Below are 6,372 nucleotides of genomic sequence, written 5' to 3'. Positions count from 1 at the left end.
TGAGGTCTTTAATTAAGGTTGTAATGGGGTCAAGGCAAAGGGTAAGGATATATGTATAAGGCTAAGCGAGCTAATAAGTGAATCCTTAATTAGACTAAGATCTCACCTAACATACATACTTAGTAAAACAATGCTTCTTTACCTATTCTCCCTATTTTCTTGCTTTTGATGTCACATGCTCATGTTTCAATTCTTGTTTTTATCCATGTGCATTGCTTTTTATTTTGCATTGGGGAGTTCTTTTTGTATCCCCTTATTTACATGCTTGAAAACTAACCTTTTTTTTGAATACACATGGTAATTTTTATTAATTTGAATTTTCATGAGCCTGCTTCCCAAAATTTTGAGTTGCTTTATTCTTTTTAATTTTTCTACCTTTTGTCTTTATCAACTATGTTCCCAATAAGTTTCCCAAATTTTACTCTATTTATAATTTTCTATCTTAAGCTAATCAAGGATTCACTTGGGATTTTCTTTTGTTTTTCTGCTTAAGGCTAGTAATTTGGCTAAAATAGAATAAGGGGTTTTAAAAAGCTCAAAGGGGGCTAACAAAGGTGATGTAAAAGGTAGGCTAATTTTGGGTAAGTGAGCTAAGATCAAATGATGGCCTCAATCACTATTTTTAGATGTACCTAAATTCTATAATCGGACATATAGACTAAAACAAAGTAAAGAACATCAGAATAAGAAAGAAGGTTGGAACACACAGAAATAGAAATCATGGTTTGAATGTAACCATACAGTTAAGCTCAAAACTCACAGGCTATGTGTTCTCTAGCTGAAAAATCATTTATCACTTATGTATGTCATGCAGGTTTAGTTAAAAATTCTCATTATTCTCTTAAAAAGTAATTTAGGATAGCCTTTGAAGTTTTAATGTTTCTCCTTGATGAAATGTTGTCAGCTTAACTACATCATGTAATGCTATATATACAAGGTTTTATGGATCTAAATCTATTATGTTCAAGTTCCTAGCTTACTCTTTTTATCAATTTAAACTAAGCTATAACTAAGCTATCTTATGTTAAAAGGGTAAACTATACTAATTGATCCACTAATAAGTTAGAATTGCAAACTAAACTAAATAACTAAAATGAACTAAATAACTAAAATATGAACAAAAAGTGCAAAATGCAGAAAATAGAGTAAAATACACAAGTAGCAATGTATAAGTACTCAGAAAATAACAATAAAAGAAAAAGAGAAAAATACAGAAAAATATCCAAAATAAAAGAAAAAGTATGTAGTAGTTCACCAAAATAAACGCCAGAGATGGCGACCTCCCCACACTTAAAATGAAGCATCGTCCCCGATGCTCAATCAAGCCGGGTGTGAAGGGGTGTCATCACTGGTAGGGATGGTAGCTGGGGTCTCTGTGGCGGTGGTGGGCTGAAAGTCTGGCTGCTGTAGAGGGGGGATTCACTGGAGCGGGATCTCTGGATCTGCAGCCTCAAGCTGATGTGGGGCCTCCTGTTGTGGTGTGGCGTGCTCTGTGCCTGCCTGCTGATGAGTCTCCGCCTGGGAATGAGGCTCCTCCTCGTGCTCATCCTCCTCCTCCTCTGATGGCTCTGATGGTGTGTCGGACTCGGAGGGGATGTCGGCGCCCTGTCTAATCATCAGCTTCAGATGGGAATAGCGTCACCTGCTGCGGCGCTCCAATCTCTCATACCGGCGCCTATTACGACGCTCCATCTGATCAAGCTGGCAGAATAGACGGTGCACGAGGCGATAAACCAGCTCAGAGGCAGGTGGAGGTGCAGTGGTGGCAGCAGGGGCAACTGGGGCAGCTGTGGATGAAGAGGGTCCAGCAGACGGAGGGGCTGTCTCATCAGTAGCAGTGACAGGTGGTGGTCTGTAGCCCAAAGCAAGGAAGTTCCTGCTGTGAGGGATGATCTTCCTGTAGTCCGCTGCTGGTGGTCGCTCATCGGCATCCTCCCAAGGCACATCAGCCTGACGGCCTAGCCGTGTAACCAGATAAGGAAAGGGGAGGGTGCCTCGGACGTGGACCCTGGCCATATAATGCCGGATAAAATGAAGCAAGTACAGGTCCTTACCCTCCAGCACACAACAGAGGAGGGTGATCATGGCAACCGGGATCTCAGTCTCATGAGTACTCGGCATCACATAGTTGCTCAAGATCTGATGCCATAGCCGAGCCTCATCATTCAAGTACACTCTCTTGATCCCTCTAGGCATAGTGGTGTCCTGACCTATCTCCCAAGGAACAGCAGGGTCGAGAGCTATCCGTGCCTTCACAGCATCCTAATCAAACCGCATCTGGCCCATGTCCTCCTCAGCCTGTGCATAGCCATCTGGCTGATCGGACTTGGCTGGGAGCTGGAGAATTGTCTCTATGGCCTCCTCAGTGACCAGAATTTGCTTTCCCCTCAGGTTCACTGCATATAGGGTAGTAAGGTAGTAGTTGCAATAGAATTCCCGTACCCAAGATGCATTGACCTCTGTCAGTGGTCTCTCCAGAAAGAACCAGCCCCTTTGCTTGATTTGCTCAGTGGTGTATTGCTGGAGGGCGTCTGGAATCTTCAAGGTACGTTCCAGGTATAGATTTCTGGAGTTTGCAAAAGTCGGGTACTTCAGCTCACAGTACCGGTTTGCAAATTTTATAGGATCAGTCGAAGGGAGCAGCTGGTTAGCTTTTTCTTGCTATGTGAAGTTCTTCTCCTGCCATGAGGAATCGTGCATTAGAGCAATGATGGGCTGGGAGGAATCTCCTCTCTTGCGCTTGCCAGTAGCCTTGCCTTTGCCTTTCCTTTGTGAGGCAGACATCCTGAAAAACAAAAAACCAGGAAATGGATAAAATAGGAAAGCAAATAGGCAATTTAAACAAAGGAAACTCAAAGCGGTAAGGGGGATATAGAATAAGGAAAATGAGTAATTGAAATGTTATTGAATTAATGTTAAATGGAAAGAAAAAAATCAATATGCCATAGTGAGAAAGTTAGAGGAAGTAAAAGTAATCAGAAATGAGATCAAGAGGGTTAGTATGGTAAAAAGAAATTAGTAAATTAAAATTAGTGAGTTAAGAAAGGAAGTGGCATAGAAAAAAAAATTCCATATAACAAGGATTCACAGGTAAGAATAGAAGTACTCATAATCGAATAATAAAAAATAGGGTGATGCTGATTAGAATAGAAATAAAGAAATCAGAAATTGGAATCAGTGAATCACAATTGCAGGTTATGAACCAGGAAATCAAAGAGGATAAGAAAGTGGCCCTAACATTCATAAAATGGTTTGGGGGACGCATAGTAAAATAGAGTTGCCAAACCAAAACAAGAATGAAAACAATTTTTTTTTTTTAAATTTGGGCAGCATTCCGGCTAAAATTGGATTGTCCTGGAAAATAAATAGCAATCATATCAGTTCATATGAAATAAAAAATCAAGCTGCATGTACATAGATATAAAATAAACATAAAAACTCAATGTAAACAGCAGCAACATACAAGAAAGCAGCATATGAATCATGATTATAGCAGCAACAGATTAGCACATAGGATAAAACAGAAGTAAGAACAGTGCAAGGAAACAGACCTAGATCCACTAACCACAGCCTAAGCTACCTAACAACCTTTGTGCTAAACGCACGACTCCAGCGCCGTTTTAGCGCAACTCTCTGTCTCCTTTTGGGGTGATGTGCAATTCATGCGACGCGATCGCGTCGCTCACGCGGTCGCGTGGGATTGGTATTGTGCAAGTGACGCGGTCGCATGGGGCATGCGATCGCGTGGGCCAATTTGTGCGAAACGCACAGGGGCCGCACGATTCCAGCCTAACTTTTTGTTCGTTGGATCCTTACGCTGATATATATATCACGCGGCCGCGTGGGTCACGCGGTCGCGCGGGTGGTGTTTTCCGCGATATGATGCAATCGCATGAAGCATGCGGTCGCGTCGTGCATCCTTTTTTTTTTAATGAAAAATGCAGGATGCAGTGATTAACATGAATGCTATGCATGATTCCAGGTTAATGTTAAAATAAAAAAAAGGATAAATTGAAATCAATAAACAAGAAATAGATTGAGAAAGAAGCGACCATACCATGGTGGGTTGTCTCCCACCTAGCACTTTTAGTTAAAGTCCTTAAGTTGGACATTGGAAGAGTATCCTGTTATGGTGGCTTATGTTTAAATTCATCCAAAAATTTCCACCAGTGCTTGGAATGCCAATAGCCTCCAGGGTCCCAAACTAAGCATGTAAAGCTTCTGTGCAGCTTCAAACAGATATTCAGCCTCCCGGGATGACGAATGTCAGAATATAATCCATGATCCCAAGCTGTGTTTTTAGATCCGCCTCCGTTTTGATTTGTAAGTTTCCATTCGGACGGGTTAAAAAGTAGAATCTTACCGTGGCGACCAAACGTTCTCCGTGATCCATGCAATTGAGCATGATACCAATCCGTGTACTTCGAGGTGAAGCGTGGAACCTTATTGAACCTAGTGCACCAGCTCTGAGTACGAGCCAATTCCCTTTTACTCTTAAAGCCGCAGAGAGCTCTAAGTTGGCCATCTGTTTCAAGAAAACCATACTCAAGTGAATAAGTAAAATTATAAGTTAAGGATTGTACCCACTTGAAGCTTGTATTAGGTGGTAATGGCCTTGGGGTAGGTGTTTTTGGTGGCTCTGCAAGTTCCGTTTCCTTGTGCTCTTCTGTGAATTCTTCCATTTCCTTGCAAAGATCTTCAATTGTATCTGTATCCTGGTCAAAGTCTTCTATGTCTTCCTCATCACTTGAGTCATAGATTGGAGGTTGAGAGAAATCTACCTCCGCATCATCTTCATATTCACTTGGGGAAAATTCTTCGATCTCAGAGAATTCACTTGCGGACGCAAGTTCATCACTAGGAGAACTAGACTTGTGACTATCATCATCAAGGAAATTTGCTTCTTGGTTTATTCCGTCTGATTCTTCGTAAACGACTTGCCTTGGAGATTGTACGGTATCCTCCTTAGCATCAACTGTAGCATCTTGGATGGGGTTTTCCTCAATTCTGGATTCCCAAGGAAGTTCAGCATCTCCTAGATCTTCAACCAATTCTTCTTCTTGAACAATGACAGCTTCTTCCACTTGTTCTAGTATGAATTCATTCTCTGTCTTGTCCACTGGAGTCTCTAGTATTTCTTTAATGCTACGCTCTTCATCGGGCTGTCCACATGGAGCTGTGGTTGATCCTTGTATATTTGAGCGCCTAGTGGCCTATTGAATTAGTGCTTGCTCCAGTTGTTGAATGGTTGTTTGAAATTTAATTACTGTTTCTTTTAGGCGATCCTTTGCTTCGCGGTTTACCGGACTTGGACATGATACAATGGAAAGTGGTGATGATTGGGAACGATTGGATTGGTATTGGGGTAAGGAAGGATCATATAATGGCGAATGGTGAAGAAAAGCTTGTGAGTGTGGTGGTTCGAGGTTATGTTGAAAGGATGGTTCATATGTACGGGGTGGGACTTGTTGGTAGTTACAAGGTTGTCCACCATATCTTTCAGCTGGGTATGCACGGTAGAACGGTCTTTGTCCAGGATATCTCGGAGGGTGTTGCTGCCTAAAGGGTTGATTAGATCCTCTTAGCTCCATCCATCCTTGATTGGTCTGACCTTGATGCACATTCCTGCTGTAACTTCTATTTCCTTTAACAGTATTAGAACCAAACTCAAAGCGAGAGAGGTGAGAGTTCATAGTAGCGAATAAAGGTAAAAAGAAAAAACAAAAATAAATAAACAAGCAAAAGAAAAAAATTTACAATAACCAATAATAAGGCACACGTTAGCAGCTCCCCGGCAATGGCGCCATTTTGACGTTAGAGATTTTTGCTAGTAAAGAATGTCATAAAAACAGTCGCGTTGTAGATATAGTCTCTAAACCGACAAAAATCCCTTCGTACAAACGTTTTGGGTGTCACAAGTAACAAACCCCTTTAGAAATTGTTAACTGAGTATTCAAACCTCGGGTCGTCTTCTCAAGGAACTGCGAGGAAGTGTGTTCTTATTATTGGCTATAAAGGTTGTAATCGGGGTTTAGAAGATGAGAAGCAAGTAATTTAAATGACAAGTAAAGTAAATGGCAATTAAAATAAATAAATACTGTAAAGCAAACTTTTGGCAAGGTAAGAGAAGTCGGAGGTCCAACGTAGTTATCTCTCTCAACTACAATGAAAGTTGAATCTAAACTCCACTTGGTCAACTTTTACCAGGGTAAGGGAAAGTCAAGGGACTAATTAAATTGACCTTTGAACCCTATTTATTTCCTGAGAAAAGGTTGGGATTACTTAAGTTCAGCTCAATTAGCAAGATAACGATTATCAATTATGTTGAGTGTAATAACTGTTGAGTTACTGAATTCTTAACCAGAACCAAAA

The sequence above is a fragment of the Arachis ipaensis genome, chromosome B07 (genome assembly GCF_000816755.2).
Source record: "Arachis ipaensis cultivar K30076 chromosome B07, Araip1.1, whole genome shotgun sequence".
Taxonomy (NCBI): domain Eukaryota; kingdom Viridiplantae; phylum Streptophyta; class Magnoliopsida; order Fabales; family Fabaceae; genus Arachis; species Arachis ipaensis.
The sequence above is the reverse complement of the archived record's forward strand: the minus strand, read 5'-3'. Positions refer to the sequence as shown.